Source organism: Nicotiana sylvestris, chromosome 1 (assembly GCF_000393655.2).
Source record: "Nicotiana sylvestris chromosome 1, ASM39365v2, whole genome shotgun sequence".
In the NCBI taxonomy this organism is placed as follows: domain Eukaryota; kingdom Viridiplantae; phylum Streptophyta; class Magnoliopsida; order Solanales; family Solanaceae; genus Nicotiana; species Nicotiana sylvestris.
This window is the reverse complement of record NC_091057.1, coordinates 14,292,250-14,313,878: the sequence shown is the minus strand read 5'-3', so window position 1 is coordinate 14,313,878 and position 21,629 is coordinate 14,292,250.

Here is a 21,629-nt window from a genome sequence, read left to right as displayed (position 1 = left end):
ATTGGTATTTACTATGTTATTTGAAACGGAGGGAGTAATACTTTTGGAATATATGTTTGTATTTACTAAGTTGATGTGAAGGAACTATGACTAGCTCTTCTTTCGTCATGTCTTAAATTAGGAAGTATATAGACCACACACATTAAAATAATAATGAAGAATAACCTACATAGCCGCCCCTCCAATCGTTTTAATTAAGAAATCATCGCATATATTTGTATAATTTATATACTCAATATATATTCTATGTTTATCGACTAGATCAACAACAAGTCAACTATTCATCTTGCCTCAAGTTCGAAAATACACATAAACCATGCGATTAAATAATAGGGATGAGAAAGAAGGAGTAAGAGGAGACAGATCACAGTAACATAACATAGGTTGTAAATATTTATTCAATAAAATATTATATTAAGATTCTAAATTACAAGAAAATCATATAGATAAGCTTTTGGTATGACCTTCCTTGGTGGTCCTTGCTTTTGAAAAAGCAGAGCGATGCTAATTTTGTCAGTGTGCCGCCATTTTTTCAAGTGCTCAGCTCGATTTACTGGGTGGTGACCAATTATGTATTTTGACCCCGTTCAAATAAAATCCATCCGAGTTTACCACCCAGATGCATGTGAAAGTACGCTTAGGTCCATGGCTTATACATCTGTACCAATAATTAAATACATCAAAAGTATTCTCTTTTGGAGTCCACCAGAAATGACAAAAGAAAAGAGTACTACCCCAAAAATTCTCATCAAATCGGAAATCAAACGTTTGGTTATAAGTAAGGTCATGATATCCAAGATCGTCGTCTTTGGATTGACAATGAATTCTTAACGGGATAGAGCTATTTTGTATATTATTTGTAATTGAAACCAAATATTGTTTTGCTTCAATGAGATGAAAAGATAAGAGGAGGAGAATAAAAATAGTATTGGTAATTTTTTGGGAATACATTTTTACTATGTGCATGAAAGAAGTAATTGGATCAATATTTATATGCATACATGATATTATTGCAGTATAAAATATAAATGACTACAATTTTAGAAATTATGTAAATCAATTACCAATATACTATAGATTTAGTGATTATGATAAATCAAGATCGGATTTTCAATGGTTGACCACTAATCAATATACAAGAATGTTGTTTTGTCTTTTATACCCTTTTGAATTATTAATATGGATTGTTTATCAAAAATGGGAAAGAATTCTAGCTTTATTCCTAAACTTTGCGAGATTAGTTAATTTTACTAAAGTAAACAAAAAAAAAAAAACTTAAATGGGTAGGGCTTCTTGGGCCGGGGCGTAAACAAAGGGGCACGTGAACAAATAGCCCATTTTGGGGCCCCTATTTAAGTCATGGCCTAAGTTCATAAATATTTGTAAGTCTAGCCACTTCTGACTCAACTTTAAAGATACGCAATTGAAGTTATAAATTTTGCGACAGGAGATACAAATTTTTCTTTTAGTTTGGCATGCTCAGATATACACGGTTGAAGTTTGGCTTGCCAAAGCCAAAATTTTAAATGAATGAAGATAGTACCTCTATTTTTCTGAATACATGCACGTGCAGACATATTTATGAAGAATAAATTTAGTAAAAATTAAACAGCAATGAGTGAAAGCAGCATAGAGAGAGAACACAATAACATAGTTATATTAATTCAATAGAATATCATATTCCTATTCTAAATTACAAGAACATGATTAATATAAGTAATATTACGACTACTAGTCATGTATTTTAACCCCATTCAAATAAAATCCATCTAAGTTCACCAACCAAATGCATGTATGAGTATGAAATGGACCATGTTTTATGCATCTATTTGCATCATTAAACACATTTAAAGAGTTTTATTTTGGAGGCCACCAAAAATGACAAAAGAAAAGAGTCGTATGAAAGAAATTTTAATCAAATTCAAAGTCGAAATGTTGGTTAGAAGTAAGGTTATGACATCCAAGATCGTCATTTTTGGATTGACAATGAATTTTTAATGGGATTGGGCTATTTTTAAAGTTATTAATAATTGAAACCAAATATGTTTTGCTACGAAGTTCAGCTTTTATGGGATTGGAAAAAGATAAGACGAGTAGAATGAAGATAGTATTGATCAAAGGATAGTTTACTTTTAGAACTATCCTTTAGGGAAAACATTTTTATATGTGTAGAAAAAGAACTTGGATCTATTTATATGCATACACATGAAACGATAGAAGTAATAAATGAATATATGAATTTTGAGATTATGATAAACCAAGATCCAAGGGTTGTGATGTAGCGGTAATTATATTTTTATCGTTAACCAAAGGTCGCAGGTTCGAGTCATGAGTAAGGAATGATCTTTGGTAGGAAGCGTTTTGACCCCAATATAGGGTTTTCCGAAGCAAATTCAGATCTAATTGAGATCTAATGCAAATACCGAACACCGTGGGAAACCAGAAAAAAGTATAGTAGTATGACAAAAATGTTTTACTATTTACCCTTTTGAAATTATAGAGATTATTTTTTAAGTCAAATTTTAGAGATTATTTATTATACTCCCCTTTTATTTTCCCTTTAGCGAAAAGAAAACGATCAAACATATTTGTCACTTTAGAAAATCAAAAAATAAGCATTAATTTCTTTTATAATTCCGCATTTACTGCTCCAAGAAGGCATTAATCATAAATTACTGTCACGACCCCAAATACCCCGGTCGTGATGGAGCCTATCACAATACTAGGCAAACCAACTCAACAAGTAACCACAGTGAATTCTTTTTATAAAACCATTTTCTAAAACTGATTAAGTCTCGAATTTTTCATAAGAAATATATAAATCAACTGAAATGTGCGAAAAATAGTAAAAAAATATGCCAACACAGCCTAACAATCCGGTGTCACAAGTCAGGAACCTCTAAATACAACCCAATCTGTCTGACCAGTACATCATGTCTAAAGATGCAGAAAACTAAGATAGGAAGGAGGAAAGCAGGGTTGCGAACGTCATGCAACTACCTTGCAGTCTCCGGTGAGCTTTGAGAATACTGGGAACCCTCACTCTGCTGCTACGGCACCTGGATCTGCACACAGGGTGCAGTGAGTAACATGAGTACGCTAACTCAGTAAGTAACTAAAGTAAATAAGGTCTGAGTGCAGTGAGGATTAGTTAAAACCCATATATAAGAGTATTCAATAGAATATCAAGTCAAACTCAACAGTTTAAAGGCCAGTTACTTCGTAAAAACTTCAGTTTTGATTTAAATACTTTGAAATCATTTTCTGTGCAGTTTTCAACAGAGGCTCATTATAAAAATAAGAGTGAAAGAAATAAAAATGCCATAAACGGGCCCCTCGGACAAGGTATCACTCATAAATATAGCCCCTCGGGAAAGCCTCTCAGTCACTCGTGACTCAACTCTCGTCAATAGTACTCACACTCAGCACTACGGCTCAATAATATCTCATAATAATAATAATCATAATAACCGCTGCGGCGTGCAGCCCGATCCATAGTTTATAGTCGACTACGCTCACTAGGGTGTACAGACTCCGGAGAGGCTCCTATAGCCCAAGCGTCATATCGCTGAGGCGCGCAGCCCGATCCATAATCCATATATATATATATATATATATATATATATATATATATATATATATATATATATATATATATATAATCCTCACCATTAGGTCATCAACCTCCCTCAGTCATTAACCTCACAACCACTCGGGCATATCAACGGAAATGAGGGAACTCAGCCCAAATAATTTTCACATATTAAGAAGTAGAGTGATAAAATCGGATTTAAATAATAAACAGGTAAAACATGACTGAGGATATGCTTTCAAAACAAATAGAGTGAGGAAAATAGTAAAAATGCCCCTAAGGGTCTAAACAGGTCGGCACAAGGCCCCAAACATGGCATACAACCAAAAATATAGTATCAATCCTTAAAATACGGGATATCATAAGATTTCAAATCAAATACGCGGCTTAATAGTGTCTATGGGACGGACCAAGTCACATCCCTACCGGTGCACGCCCACACGCTCGTCACCTAGCATGTGCGTCACATTTATCAAATCAATATGAAATACCGGGGTTTCATACCCTTAGGTCCAGATTTACAATGGCTACTTACCTCAAACCGGATGAAATACTACTCCGTGACGCCTTTGCCTCTTGCCTTGGCCTCAACTCGCGCCGAATCCACCCAAAATCAGAATCATAATATTAGAACATGCTAAGGAAACGAAGCCCATGCCAAAATAATCAGATTATACCAAAAATTCCGAAATTGGTCCAACCCGACCCCTGGGCTCACATCTCGAAATTCGATAAAATTCACATCAATGGAATCCTTATCCTCCCACGAGTTCATACATACCAAGAATGCTAAAATCAGACCACAAATGACCCCTCAAATCCCTAGATTAAGGTCTCCAATTTCCAAGCCCTAAGTCTCAATTTTATGCTTCAAATCCCCCAAATTTCATGTTTAATTAGGTAGAATTCACAATAGGATTGAGTATTAAGTCCATAATTCTTACCTCCAAAACGTTCTCTTTGATTCCCTCTTCAATCTCTCTCAAGAAGCTCCAAAACCAAGTCAAAAATGGTGAACTTAGGCCAAAAATCACGAAAATGACCTTTTTAAACATTCTGCCCAGCTATTAAAATTACTTAATCACGATCACGGGAAATCCATCGCGATCGTGGATGTTACACCCCGCAATATTACGATGATGTTATGTCCTGCAGTATTATATTATGATGGTGTTACACCTTGCAGTATTACATTACAATGATGTTATGCTTCGCAGTATTAAGTTACGACAGTGTTGCACCGAATAGTATTACATTACGATGATGTTACGCTTCGTAGTATTAAGTTACGATGATGTTGCAACCTGTAGTATTGTACGTTGAATTTGTCGTAAGGTAATTGACATCAGCCCAAGTAAATATTATTTGGAGATTATAAGAATTATGCTATTTCACAAGTGATTAGTAAATTTGTGAAGGTGAAAGGGGGAGCAAGTCAAAGAAAATGAATTTTGTCCAAGTTTGACATGTTGGATAAAAGACGGTCCGAGTTAAAATACTCGGTATTTAATGGACTAGTATCATACAAGCTACCACATAACCATGATAGTAAGGTGTATAAGGTATGTTAAAAGGAAGTAGTATTTTAAGTGAGTGGAGATAATTCTTAAGTATGTGGGTAATTGATTAATTTTTGGGTAATGGAATATTAACAAGTTAATCAAGTGATTAGTGGATAATTAATCTAAATATTTGGATAGATATTACATCTTGAAACGTGGCAGCCCATTTAAAGACAAGTGATGACTTTGAATTGGGATTGAGATGTGTCAAACTTATGTTTATTATGTGGCTTAGTCACTAATTAGGTGGGGCCTACCTTAAAGTAAGGATTAAAATTTGGAATCTCTTAAGAAAGGATTGAAAAAGGTAACGTTTTTGGCTAAGTGAGCCAATTCCTTACATAATGATACTATTTTCCATCTCTTAAGAAGGAGATTCCACCCAGACTTCTTAAGTGCAAAACGCTACTGCCAATTGTTTACGAAAAAATTTCAGCCAATTTATCGTTGCATAGCAACGTTGTTGCTTTTAACTTTCTGTACGACTTGTTCCATGTTGACTCAATTGACGTGTATTAGAGGGATTGTCAAGAGAATCGGCTCAGGTATGTTAAAGTTCTCCCTTCTTTCTTTTAGCATGATCCATGTGATACAAACGAAACGAGCAAATGCACAACTTCTACAAATGACTCTATTCATAGAAGTATTAGAAATGCCTACCTTCTTAAATTCCCATGTGTCCTATTATTTTATCCTCTGTTCATGGGTCTTAGAAAAATACGTAAGTTGAAAAAGTTTACTTCATGATATTACTTAAAGGCAAAATGGTCTTATGACATTCCGAAAGATTTTATTAATGTACTTTTCATGCATTGCATTCATGTATATTGACCTATGGAAAAGGTTATGGCGTTATATACGCACCACCACCTGATCAGCTGGTATATGTTGATAATTTTGCCCATAGTTGCTAAGATAATATGATAGGCTGCCCTCAGAGGCTGATGCTGTTATGAAACATGTACCTATGCACGATGTCACGACCCCGGTTCGTCCTCCGTAAACCATCGTGATGACACCTAGTCTCTACGACTAGGTAAGCCAAAATTGTGGAAGATAACCAAAACTTGCGGAAGTAACCAATTTAAAAATAGAAATAAGGCAATAACAGTGTTTAAAAGTGTCGCTCGACATACACCATGTTTAACTCTCAATACTAAAACGTAAAATTAAAGACCCGAAAACCCACGAATCACAAGCTAAGAAAAAAACAGGAAATACTACATAGCTTTAACTCCGGAATTTGTCGAATTGGAACAGAAAGTACAGAAGGGCTAAATACTAAATGAAAGGAATAGAAAGGGACTCATCGGCCTGTGGACGTGGCAGATGTACTTCGAAGTCTCTAGTAGTCACCTCCCTCAAGGATGGTAAGCCTGAGTAGAAGTACCTGGATCTGCACATGAAAAACATGCGCAGAAGAGGCATGAGTAAACCACAGCGGTACTCAGTAAGTGCCAATCCTAACCTCAGTTGGGTAGTGATGAGGAAGGTCAGGGTCCTACTTAGGTTAAATAATATAAAGATGACAAAATAAGATAAGCAGTACAATTGAAAATCTACAGTAAGAATATACACAAGATAATAAGAGTACAATAACGGAAACAGAGATGAAGGCAAACCACAAAGAAGTAATCGGGGATCTCACAGTATCCCGATGATCTCTTAGTACCCTCAATACATGCCAGGGATCTCTTGGTATCCCGAGGGTCTCTCGGTATCCTCAATATATGCTAGGGATCTCTTCGTATCCCGAGGATCTCTTGGTATCCTCAATATATGCTAGGGATCTCTTGGTATCCCGAGGATCTCTTGGTATCCTCAATATATGCTAGGGATCTCTTGGTATCCCGAGGATCTCTTGGTATCCTCAATATACGTGCCAGGGATCTCTTGGTATCCCACACCTTAGTCCAGATTATAAATACGTACAGGGGATCTCCCGGGATGCCGTCCCGTAGTCCCAAATTAAAAACACATAGAAGCAACACAAGAGTACTCAATTAAATGCAAATTTCGTACCAAGTAAACAGTTAATTCTAGCCTAACATGCTTCAAGTAATGCAATTAAGGCAGTTTAAGCAAATAGGCAATTAAATCAACTAAACATGCTTTTCTAAACTACAACAGGCTAAATTCGTAAGTAGAATAAAGCAAGAAAGAGGAACTCAATTGAAATACTTAAAGTAAAACCGGATATTCAACAATTAGCTCAAGTACGCAATCGTTACCTCACGTACAAGACATTTCAGTTCCCAAATATATCATATCCTAAAGGGAACGTCCCTCATATAAGGTTACACAAGCCACTTACCTCGAACCAGCTTAAAATCAATCTGACACCACTTCTTTGCACGAGTACTCGACTCCAAATGGCCCAAATTTATTCAATTCAATTACATAATATAAATAACACTTCAAGTAACTGATTCTACAATTAAATTCTAAGCTAATATGCGAAATTATATAAAATGACCAAAATGCCCCTTGAGATCACGTCTCGGAATCGGGCGAAATTTACATTTTCAGAAATGTCGTACTCTCATGAGTCTATACATAACAAGAACTCTGAAATCGGAGTCCAAATGACCTCTCAAATCCTCATTTAAAGGTCTCTTAAACTCAAGCCCTAATTAACCATTTTCCCCAAATTTCTCACCACTAATTAGGTCTTTAATCACATAAAAACGAGTTATGAAGCCAATGATATTACCTCCACCTGATTCCCCTTTGTTTTCCTCAAAAATCTCTCTTAAAAGCTTCAAACCCGGATGAAAATGGTGAAAGAATCTCTCAAATTCGCGAAGGCAACTATTTATATGTTCTGCCCAGCGATTTCCGCATTTACGACCCTGGGACCGCACTGCGGTCCCGCTTCTGCGGAGACTTAGTCGCATCTGTGACTTGTCATTAAATGTCCAATTTCTGCACCTGCGGTTTCCAACTCGCAGGTGCGATTCCGCTTCTACGGAAATATCCCTCGCATCTGCGGAACCTACTAACCTCCCTCAATCCCGCTTCTGCGGCCTCTTAGCCGCTTCTGCGGTCCCTAAACAGCAGATGCGAAAATACCAAAAGCAGCAAAAAATACAGCAGCTAAAACAATTTCTCAAACTTCCCGTTAACCATCCGAAATCACCCCGAGGCTCCTGGGACCTCAACCAAAAGCACCAACATCACCTAATACCTCATTCAAACTTGTACCAATCCTTAAAACACCTAAAACAACATCGCAACCTCGAATTAATCAAGGATTTGAGCCTAAGAACTCCAATTTTCCTCAAAATATGCTTTCGATCAATGAGTCTATCAAACCTCGTCTGAATGACCTGAAATTTTGCACACACATCTCAAATGACACAACAGAACTACTGCAACTCTTAGAATTCCATTCCGACCCACGAATCAAAATCTCGCTATCGGATCGGAAACTTCGAAAATTCGACCTTCGGCATTTCAAGCCTAAATTAGCTACGGACCTCCAAAACACAATCCGAACATGCTCCTAACCGCAAAATCACCCAACGGAGCTAACGGAACCATCTGATTTCCATTCCGAGGCCGTCTTCACGCTATTCCAACTGTGGTCAACTTTCCAACGCTTAAGCTCTCATTTAGGGACTAAGTGTCCCAAAACTCCCCGAAACTCAAAACCGAACATCCCGGTAAATCGAAATAGCAGAAATAAACTTGGGGAAAGCAGGTAATAGGGGATTGGGGCGTTAATTTTTAAGACGACCGGCCGGGTCGTTACATCCTCATACACTTAAACATTCGTTCATCCTCGAACGAGCATAGAGGCATACCTGAAGTAGTGAAAAGTTGAGGGTAACGGTTGCGCATATCCTGCTCGGTCTCTCAGGTCGCCTCCTCGACCGGCTGACCCCGCCACTGAACCTTCACTGATGCAATGTTCTTTGACCTCAGCTTTCTGACCTGACTGTCCAATATTGCCACTGGCTCCTCAACATAAGATAGATCCTTGTCCACCTGGACTGAATTGAAATCCAACACGTGCGACGGATCACCATGATACCTCCGGAGCATCAAAACATGAAACACCGGATGAACTCCTACCAAGCTGGGAGGTAAGGCAAGCTCATAAGCAAACTCCCCAACACGCCTCAATATCTCAAAAGGGCTAATAAACCTCAGACTAAATTTCCCTTTCTTCCCAAATCTCATAACGCCCTTCATAGGCGATACCCGAAGTAGAACCCACTCTCCAACCATATAGGAAACATCACGAACCTTCCGGTTCGCGTAACTCTTCTGTCTGGATTGGGTTGTACGGAGCCTATCCCGAATCACCTTAACCTTCTCCAAAGCATCCTGAACTAAGTATGTGCCCAATAATCTGGCCTCACCCGGCTCAAACCAACCCACCGGGGATCTACACCGTCTCCCATATAAAGCCTCATACGGTGCTATTTGAATGCTGGACTGATAGCTGTTGTTATAAGCAAACTCCGCCAATGGTAAGAACTGATCCCAAGACCCTCCAAACTCAATCACACACGCACGGAGCATATCCTCAAGAATATGAATAGTGCGCTGGGACTGTCCATCCGTCTGAGGGTGAAATGATGTACTCAACTACACCCGAGTACCCAACTCATGCTGAACGGATCTCCAGAACTGTGATGTGAACTGAGTACCTCTATCTAAAATGATGGACATTGGAATACCATGCAGACGAACAATCTTCCAAATAGCATCAAACTTTCTCAAAGTCTGTGGGAGCCCAACTACAAAGTCCATAGTGATCCGCTCCCACTTCCACTCCGGAATCTCTATCTGCTGAAGTAACACACCCGGTCTCTGGTGCTCATACTTCACCTGTTGACAGTTAAGACACCGAGCTACGAATCCAACTATATCTTTCTTCATCCGTCTCCACCAATAATGTTGCCTCAAATCCTAATACATCTCCGCGGCACTCGGATGTATGGAATACTGCGAACCATGGGCCTCCTCTAGAATCAACTCTCGCAGCCCATCAATATTGGGTACACAAATCCGACCCTACATCCTCAATACCCCATCATCACCAATAGTCACATCTCTGGCATTACCGTGCTGAACCTTGTCCTTGAGGACAAACAAATGAGGGTCATCATACTGCCGCTCTCTGATATGATCAAATAAGGAAGACCGAGAAACCACGCAAGCTAGAACCCGACTGGGCTCCGAAAGATCTAATCTCACAAACTGGCTGGCTAAGGTCTGAATATCCATCGACGTAGGCCTCTCTAATGCTGGTAAATAAACCAAACTCCCCAAACTCTTTGCTCGACGACTCAAAGCATCGGCCACCACATTAGCGGCTGCAACAATTTCTCAAACTTCCCGTCAACCATCCGAAATCACCACGAGGCCCCCGAGACCTCAACCAAAAGCACCAACATCACCTAATACCTCACTCAAACTTGTACCAATCCTTAAAACACCTAAAACAACATCGAAACCTCGAATTAATCAAGTATTTGAGCCTAAGAACTCCAATTTTCCTCAAAATATGCTTTCAATCAAAAAGTCTATCAAACCTCGTCCGAATGACCTGAAATTTTGCAAACACATCCCAAATGACACAACGGAACTACTGCAACTCTCGGAATTCTATTCCGACCCTCGGTCCTCGGATCAAAATCTCGCTATCGGACCGAAAACATCAAAAATTTGACCTTCGGCATTTCATGCCTAAATTAGCTACGAACCTCTAAAATACAATCCAAACACGCTCCTAACCCCAAAATCACCCAACAGAGCTACAAGAACCATTAGATTTCCATTTCGAGGCCGTCTTCACACTGTTCTGACTATGGTCAACTTACACTTAAGCTCTCATTTAGGGACTAAGTGTCCTAAAGCTCCCCGAAACTCAAAACCGATTATCTCAGCAAATTGAAATAGCACAAATAAAATTGAAAAAAGCAGTTAATAGGGGATTGGGGCGTTAATTATTAAGACGACCGGCCGGGTTGCCACACATGACATGACATTCATACGCATATGTATGATACTATAATTATTTCATGATTTACAAAGTTATTTAGACTTACAAGTGGAGTCATTTACTCTATATTTCCTCCATGTCTGTTATAATTATTTATATGCCTTACATACCCAGTACATTATCTGTACTGACGTCCATTTTTGCCTGGGGATGCTGCATTTCATGCCTGTAGGTCTTGATAGATAGGTTGAGAGCCCTCCAAATAAGCTATCAGCTCAGGGGAAGATGTTGGTGCACACCATTTGCTTCGAAGTTGCTTGTTTGGTTAGTATAAGTTAGATGTTTATTGTTTGGTATGGCGGGACTCTGTACCAACCTTTATGAAAATTATGTATTCTTAGAGGCTTGTAGACAGATATCATGTTCTCAAAATATTGTATCGCCTTGTCGTCCTATGTTCAGTATATGAGTGGTTATTTTGATCTTATAGGCCGTATGTCTTATGCATAAGTTATTATCACATGTTTTATTCTACTTATCTCATGGACGCCTTCCGGCTCAGTTATCTATGATAGTATGACATGAAAAGATACGTTATATTGGTGCTCAGTTGAGTAAGGTACCGGGTGCCCGTCTCGGCCCATCGGTTTGGGTCGTGACAATGAAGCACAAATTTTGCTGGCCCAGAATTTACCTTACACGATCGCAAATATCCCCTCGCGTTCGCGAAGCTTAATCACCCAAACCTCTGACACTTTCTTTTATCCCCGTAACATTTTCCTTTAATTAAAAGTAAAATTAAAAGTAATATTCGAGATCATATGAGTTGCATGAAAACTCTGGCATGTGTGGGCACTAAGATAAGCTAAGTATGGATGCAATAAGGGGGGCAGAAAGACCAGGAAAAGTAATAGCTTACCTTGAAAGAAAGCTAAAATGGAACGAAAGAAATTATTCGATCAATGATCCAGAGTTGGTTATGTCGCGCCCTATTTTTTCCCTCCACGAGAAGGTCGGGGTTTTGACATTTATGGGTGGTAATAACTCATTTCCTTTTGGGAATTGGGTATTTTGAAGAGTCGTCACCTAATGGATTAAGGTGCGTTAGGGCACCTAGAGCGATTAACTCTTGGATTGGTTTGCATTACCAGAGATTTAGGGTAAGGGCTCGAAATAACCTTGAGGGGAAGGTGTTAGGCACCCCTCTCGGTCCATAACTGTGGGTCCCAATGGAACTTATATTTATGAATTAGTCCTTTAACAAATAAGTACTTGAAACAAATAATAGCAGATAAAGCACGTTGTCCATTATATGACTCAAATAATAATGGTATACGTTAAAATAATGGAATTAGTCCCAACGTTGTTTCTGGTATATGTTAAAAGAAATAATTGAGCCTAGTTGTAACGATCCAACTGGTCGTTTTGAGCAATTGCACCCAGTACAGCAGTTTGAGGTCTCGAACAGCTTCATAATATGTGTATTGACTTGTGTGCATGGTTGAATTCAGTTAACGGATGATTCAGAGTCAAATTGGAATTCAGTGCATGGTTGACTTGTGTGATTGGGTTTCCTAATTTCTTAAATTGCCTCTATATGCTCCATATGACGTTGTTAGCTCTCCTTTAATTCACGTGTTACATAGACCCTTAATTGCCTTAATTGAAGTGATTGCCTTCCTTATTGTTTTGATACTTCTTGATTGTGAGTTCCTCTATGAGTTTGTGCAAATATGCTACACGTCCAATTGTTGTGGTTACCGGTGTAATTATCATGTGCTTATTATGTCTTGTTGTTTTTTGAGGTTATCGTTCTTCTTGGTTTTTTCGTGACTCTTATTATGTACATATTGTTTTCCTTGCCCGGATATCGTTGTTTTACTATTGTTCCCTTGTCGGGATGTTATTGTTTGCGATATTGTCTCCCTTGCCGAGATATTATTGTTTATGATATTGTCTTCCTTGCCGGGACGTTGTTATTATACTTTTGTTCCCTTGCCGGTATTCTTTTATGATTGATGATGATTTTTAAATGGAAGCGGGTTGCACGCCTACAACAAGATATATGAAATGGGAGCGGGTTGCACGCCTGCAACGAAATATATGAAATGGGATCGGGTTGCACGCCTGCAATGAGATATAAAAATGGGAGGGGTTGCACACCTGCAACGAGATATATGAAATGGGATCGGGTTGCACGCCTGCAACGAGATATATGAAATGGGAGTGGGTTGCACGCCTACAACGAGATATATGAAATGGGAGTGGGTTGCACGCCTGCAACGAGATATATGAAATGGAGAGCCCTCCAAGTAGGCTATTAGCTCAGCGGAAGATGTTGGTGTGCTCCATTTGCTTCGGAGTTGCTTGTTTGGTTAGTAAGAGTTAGATGTGTATTGTTTGGTATGGCGGGACTCTGTCCCGACCTATATGAAAATTATGTATTCTTAAGGCTTGTAGAGAGATGTCATGTATATAAAAGATTGTATGGCCTTGTCGGCCTATGTTCAGTATACGAGTGGTTATTTTGATCTTATAGGTCCTATCTCTTATGCATAAGTTAGTATCACATGTTGTATTCTACTTATCTCATGGACACCTTCCGGCTCAGTTATCTATGATAGTATGACCTGGGTGTAACAGAAACTGAACCTAATCATATTCTATAAGTATGGTATCTGCTTATGAAGTTGATTTTTAAACCTATAGACATGATTTCTATTATTGGAACCACTTAAACCCTATAGGCATGATTTCTAGCATGGTAAGGCAAATACAACAAGTATAAAATCCTATAGGCATGGTTTCTACCCATATTACCCCACGTCATATACAGCTGTAGAAGTTTCTGGTATACGTTAAAAGAAATAATTGAGCCTAGTTGTAACGACCCGACTGGTCGTTTTGAGCAATTGTACCCAGTTCAACAGTTTGAGGTCTCGAGCAGCTTCATAATATGTGTATTGACTTGCGTGCATGGTTGAATTCAGTTAACGGATGATTCAGAGTCAAATTGGAAGAAGGAAACTAGTTTTGGAAGTTTAAACGGTGAGAATTTGACTGGAATTGGACTTTCGGGTAAACAGACCCGGAACGGATCGTGGATGATCTCAACAGTTTCGTATGGTGATTTTGGACTTAGGCGCACGTCCGGATTCATATTTGGAGGTCCATAGGGTAATTTGAGGCGTTTCGGCGAAGTTTGGAAAAGTTGAAGTTTGGGAAAATGGAGAAGTTTGCCTCATAGTTGATTTTTGTGATATCTGGGTCGAAATGTGATTCCGAGAGTTGGAACTGATCCATTATGTCATTTTGACTTGTTTGCAAAATTTGGCGTCATTCCGGGTTGATTTGATAGGTTTCGGCATGAGTTTTGGAAGTTAGAAGGTTTGTAAGTTCCTAAGTTTGATTCTTGGTGTGATTCGATGTTTCGATGTTGTTTGATTTGATTTGAAACCTCGAGCGAGTTCGTGTTAGGTTATATGACTTGTTTGTGTGTTTGGACAGGGTCCCGGGGGCCTTGGGTGTGTTTTGGGTGGGGTACGGGTCATTTTCTCTTGTTTTTGAACTGCTGTTTTCTGCTTTTGGTATCCTCTTTCGCGATCGCGAAAACCTTTCGCGTTCACGAAGCTTTGCTGCTGACCACCTAGAAATTCTTCTTCGCGTCCACATAACACTCCTCACGTTCGCGAAGCTCTGCTTCATCCCTCATCGCGTTCGCGTCCTCCTCACGCGTTCGCATAGCTATGCAATTCCACTCTTCGTGTTCGTGTACTAGTTCAAGCGTTTGCTAAGAGCAATCTCGGGCCATAATATTTTCCTTCTTCGCGTTCGCGTGTGTGTTGTCGTGTTCGCGGAGCACAACTGGTAAGCCTTCATTTTTCTTCTTCGCGAATGCGATACTTCCTCCTCGTTCGCGATGCTTAAATATCTGGGCAGAATATAAGTTTTCCAAATCGAGGGTTAGGCCATTTTAAACATTTTTTGAGTTCTAGAGCTCGGTTCTGTGCGATTCTTTATAGGTTTTTCAAGAAAAACGATTGGGTAAGTGTTCTTACCTAGAATTGATTATATTCCATGAATTTGTCTTTATTTGTATCATTTAAATTGTGATTTGGGTTGAGTAAAATGTTGGTTTTTGAAGAAAACTCCTAAAATAAAAAATCGTAATTTGAGGGGCCAAATGGTATCAGAATTCAATAGATTTTGTATGGTTGAACGCATATTGGAATGGGCATTCAGATTTTGTAAAATTTGTCGGGTTCCGAGACACGGGCTCGGGGGTCAATTTTCGGACCAATTTTTAGATTTTGTTAAAGATTGAGACTTTATGATCCGGAATAGTTTCTTATGCGATTTATTTGTGCTTTGAAGTTAATTTGGTTAGATTTGAGCCGTCCGAAGGTCTTTTCACCCGAGAAGTGCATTTTATAGTATCGGTTTGTCGTCCTTGAGGTAAGTATCTTGCCTAACCTTGTGTGGGAGACTTCCCCTTAGGAATTGAGTCTTCTATGCTAATTGTAGTCCATGCATGCGAGGTGACGAGTGTGTGCTCAGACTTATTTGTGGAAAATTTGCCTCTAGGGTTCTTAGGTCCTTATGTGGAAAGTATCTCGTTATGATTGTGTTTCCTAATTTCTTAAATTGCCTCTATATGCTCCATATGACGTTGTTAGCTCTCCTTTAATTCACGTGTTACATAGACCCTTAATTGCCTTAATTGAAGTGATTGCCTTCCTTATTGTTTTGATACTTCTTGATTGTGAGTTCCTCTATGAGTTTGTGCAAATATGCTACACGTCCAATTGTTGTGGTTACCGGTGTAATTATCACGTGCTTATTATGTCTTGTTGTTTATTGAGGTTATCGTGCTTCTTGGTTTTTCCGTGACTCTTATTATGTACATATTGTTTCCCTTGCCGGGATATTGTTGTTATACTATTGTTCCCTTGCCGGGATGTTATTGTTTACGATATTGTCTCCCTTGCCGAGATATTATTATTTATGATATTGTATCCCTTGCTGGGACGTTGTTTGTTACACTTTTGTTCCCTTGCCGGGATTCTTTTATGATTGATGATGATTTTTAAACGGGAGCGGGTTGCGGGTTGCACACCTGCAACAAGATATATGAAATGGGAGCGGGTTGCACGCCTGCAACAAGATATATGAAATGGGATCGGGTTGCACGCCTGCAACGAGATATATGAAATGGGAGCGGGTTGCACGCCTGCAACGAGATATATGAAATGGAATCAGGTTGCACGCCTGCAACGAGATATATGAAATGGGAGCAGGTTGCACGCATGCAACGAGATATATGAAATGGGAGTGGGTTGCACGCCTGCAACAAGACATGTGAAACGGGATCGGGTTGTACGCCTGCAACAAGATATGAAATGAAAGTGAAATTATGTGTTTGGTTTCCTTATCCTTGTTAGTAATTGGATTTTGGCGTCGTGCACATTCGGTTTGCTATGTTTAGTTGTTTTTACCAATTCAAGTATTCTAACTGCTCAGATTCCTTTACCGACGTGATCCTTTGTGAAGGACGACATCATATTTTTCAATACTTCAAATTTCAATAATTGTTTCATCTTCAATTTATTTAGTTACTCAGTTAAATTTCCTTAAACCATCTGAGGTTGTATTTTTCTTAAAAAAGAATTTCTACTAAGTTTTAAGTCACTAAGTCCTTTATTAAAGGTAATAATTCTTCCGAGGTTGTATTTTAAATTGGAAGGTGTACTTTCTTACTCGAATGATTTCTAAAAAATAACTTCATCTTTTCTCGTCGATTTTTCCAAATTTATTTAGAAATTGTAATTTGATTTGTATTATGTAAATAGGACTTCCTGAACATCTTAAGTGCATTTGTAAGGACATTTTGTATTGTATATCATGTGGATTTTGTTGTCAAGAGTGAGATGGAAAATATATGGGCGCAAGGTGCCATATGTGCTGAAAGTTCAAAAGTTGAGATTATGATATGAGAAATTGAGGATTGAAATGATCGGGATGGTGTATTAGACATGATGTGATTGATTGAGTTGACATTGTTTTCTTTAATTGGATGCATTCTTACTTGTCTCCGTCTGTGTTATGTCAGTGTTGAATTGCTTGGGTTATCTGATTTACTTGATTTTCGTTCGTTACCATCCGTGTTCTCCCTTTATTGTTTATACTATTTGTACTTGGATTTTCTCTTCGCAGTTGATATTACTTCGTTATCTTTATCTTGATGTTTTATTATCATATCCTGTTAATTTTATTTGACCAGTAGGTGTCCTGACTGTTCCTCGTCACTACCCCACCAGGGTTAGTCTTGATACTTACTGGGCACCGCCGTGGTGTGCTCATACTGCACTTCTGTACATTTTTGTGTACAGATCCAGGTGGATTGATAGTAGCTGTATGGGTCATCGCGGTGGAGACTCAAGGTAAACCTACTACAACGTTCACAGGTCTTGGAGTCACCTTCACTTGTATTTATTTCCATTTTCTCCTTTGTTTTGGGTCAGTAATGTATTATTTTGTGTAATTACTCTTAGATAGGCTTGTGACTTGTACCACCAGCTTTGGAAATTTTTAGTTTATTCAGAGTTGGTTGATTTAAAGTTAGTTAGCATCAATGTTACTTTAGTTTATGTTAGGCTTACCTAGTTTAGAGACTATGTTACTTTAGTTTATGTTAATTTAAAGGGTTGTATCATGCATATTTCTCAAGCCCATGGAAGGTTGAACAGGATAACTAATAACATGAACCACAAATCGGAAGATAGCTTAAGCCTATATAAAGGTTGATCAGATAGAAGAGAAAACTAAAGAGTTACATCAACTAAGTAATCAGGAGTCCAATTATTGGACCCAGAAAATTAGAAACATCGTGATCGAGAACATTGCAGGATCTCCCTTAAAATCAGAGGTACGAGAAAGATAGTACAACAACCATAGTCTATAATGGCTCTATGATAAAGCTAGTAATAAGAAGTCAATATGAAGCTCCCATCGGATTGTAGTATTATAATAGAGCTTCAAATTGTGGTGTGAATCATACCTATGTGGAAGGGAGGTTATGAAAGAGATAGAAGATATGATGTGAGATTCTAAGTAAGTAAGGTAAAGGTGAACAACGTACGACATACTCAAATGCAGAAGGTTGTGAATAATCCATACTTCAGATAGAAGGCTATAAGCACGGGAATCCAATAACTGGGAATAATAGCGGCATCGTCAGCAACATGTCTTCCATCCTATAGTTTCTAAGTACTAAGAGATCTAGTTAAGAGAGTAGAGAAGAGTTGGAGACGATGTGATGTCTCGCTTGACGTTCCAAAATAATATAAGGAAATCTATGGTGCAAGCAAGTTGAAGGAAAGATGCGAGTAGTATAAATGGATATGCATAGGTCGCAAGCTAAAGTATGGTAGAGCGAATAAGTTATAAGAAAACATGAGTAAGGATGAGGAAAGGCAAGTGAAAAGGTGATGAGAATGGATAGGTCCTCATGATTAAATCCATAATAACAAGAGAGATAATGGTTTCTCTAAGTTATTGAAAGTTCAGTATAGCCTGAATGAACTCAAAGGAGTGTAAGATTAATAGCATTTAGAAAGAATGAAATGCTGACCTAGTAATAAAATGAGGGTATAATTGTGACAAATAAAGGATGATGTTTGGGCCTTCGTTTGAATAATGATTTCAAAAAAAAAAGGAGAAAAGATTTTGCTGGCGGCACGAAATTAGGATACCCCCATAAGGTGAATCACATTGGGATACTATGAAATACGATTATGGAAATTACTCTAGGTGTTCCATGATGAAACGTAAGCCCTAGTGACAATATATTATGTAAGAAATTTCAAGTTATCAATGGACAATTGTAGATCAACATTGAGGTGAATCAACAATGGATGGGTCAAAGTTAAAAAGTACGAGATGAGATTGGGCCATCAGTCTTAAGATGAACAATAATGTCGAAGCATTAAAGGCCATAGATTTATACATATTGGATAAGCAATGAAAGTAACGTGGAATTTGGTAGCAGACCTCAGTAACAAGAAATCGAGGTAAGAGCTATGGTATAGTATGACCTACTTAGATACAGTAAAGTCATACAGATGGATAACCAGGTCTATGAAATAAGATATAGCAATATTTGTAAGTTCGACAAAATAACGAGCGAAGAACTTCAGTAATGGCAAAAAATTGAAGGAAAAAGGAAAGAAGAGATGCATAAGCACACTTACAAGGTCAGAGTCGTACATGATGCATGATAGAAGGTAGCCATAGTTACGAGATTGAAAGGAATTCGATCACAACTCATGGCGTGGGAAAAAGGCCTAAAGGGGGAATGCCCTGGCCTTTGGATTTATTCACAGAACAATTGCTTAAATAGCAAAGAGAGTATTAAGGTATTCACAAGAGCTATAAGTTATGAAAATGATAAGAGCATCAGTCAACATTCGAGGACGAATGTTCCAAAAGGGGGGAATAATGTTACACCCCACAATATTATGAAGATGTTACGTCCTGCAGTATTATATTATGATGATGTTACGTCTTGCGGTATTACATTACGATGATGTTATGCTTCGCAGTATTAAGTTACGACAATGTTGCACCTAACAATATTATATTACGATGATGTTACGCTTCACAGTATTAAGTTCCGATGATGTTGCACCCTATAGTATTGTACGTTAAATTTGCCGTAAGGTAATTGACATCAGTACAAGCAAAAGATTATTTGGGGATTATAAGGATTATACTATTTCATAAGTGATTAGTAAATTTGTGAAGGTAAAAGGGGGAACAAGTCAAAGAAAATAAATTTTGTCCAAGTTTGACATGTTGGATAAAATACGGTCCGAGCTAAAATACTCGATATTTATGGACTAGTAACATACAAGCTACCACATGACCATAATAGTAAGGCGTATAAGGTATGTTAAAAGTAAATAGTATTTTAAGTGAGTGGAGATAATTCTTAAGTATGTGGGTAATTAGTTAATTATTGGTTAATGAGAGATTAATAAGTTAATCAAGTAATTAGTGGATAATTAATCCAAATATTTGGATAGATGTTACATCTTGAAACGTGGCAGCCCATTTAAAAACAAGTGATGACTCTTGAATTGGGATTGAGATGTGTCAAACTTATGTTTATTATGTGGCTTAGTCACTAGTTAGGTGGGGCCTACCTTAAAGTAAGGATTAAAATTTGGAATCTCTTAAGAAAGGATTGAAAAAGGTAACGTTTTTGGCTAAGTGTTTTCAGCTAATTCCTTACATAATAATACTATTTTCCATCTCTTAAGAAAGAGATTCCACCAAGACTTCTTAAGTGCAAAACGCTACTGGCAATTGTTTGAGGAAAAATTTCAGCTAATTTATCGTTGCAGCATAGCAACATTGTTGCTTCAAATTTTCTGTACGACTTGTTCCGTGTTAACGCAATTGACGTGTGTTAGAGGGATTGGCAAGAGAATCGGCTCAGGTATGTTAACGCTATCCCTTCTTTCTTTTGGCATGATCCATACGATACAAATGAACGAGCAAATGCACAACTTTCACAAATGACTCGATTCATAGAAGTATTAGAAATGCCTACGTTCTTGAGTTCCCATGTGTCCTATTATTTTATCCTCTGTTCATGGGTCTCAGAAAAATACGTAAGTTGAAAAAGTTTACTTCATGATATTACTCAAAGGCAAAATGCTCTTATGGCATTCCGAAAGATTTTATTAACGTACTTTTCTTGCATTGCATTTGTGTACATTGACCCATGACCAGATGGCGTTATATACGCATATATATGTATGTATATATGCGTATATGAGATATGGGAAAGGTTATGGCGTTATATACGCACCACCACCTGAGCAGCTGGTATATGTTGATGATTTTTCCCATAGTGGCCAAGATGATATGATGGGATGCCCTCAGAGGCTGATGATGTTATGAAACATGTATCTATGCACGACATGACCTTCATACGCATATGCATGATACTATAATTATTTCATGATTTACAAAGTTATTCTGACTTACAGGTGGAGTCATTTACTCTATATTTCCTCTTGTTTGTTATGTACTTATTTATGTGCCTTACATACTCAGTACATTATTCGTACCGACGTCCCTTTTTTCCTGGGAACGCTGTGTTTCATGCCCCTAGGTCCCGATAGACAGGTCGAGAGCCCTCCAAGTAGGCTATCAGCTCAGCGGATGATGTTGGTGCGCTCCATTTGCTTCGGAGTTGCTTTTTTGGTTAGTATGAGTTAGATGTGTACTGTTTGGTATGGCGAGACTCTATCCCGACCTTTATAAAAATTATGTATTCTTAGAGGCTTGTAGACAGATGCCATGTACATAAAAGATTGTATGGCCTTGTCGGCCTGTGTTCAGTATACGAGTGTTATTTTGATCTTATAGGTCGTATGTCTTATGCATAAGTTAGTATCACATGTTGTATTCTACTTATCTCATGGACACCTTCCGGCTCAGTTATCTATGA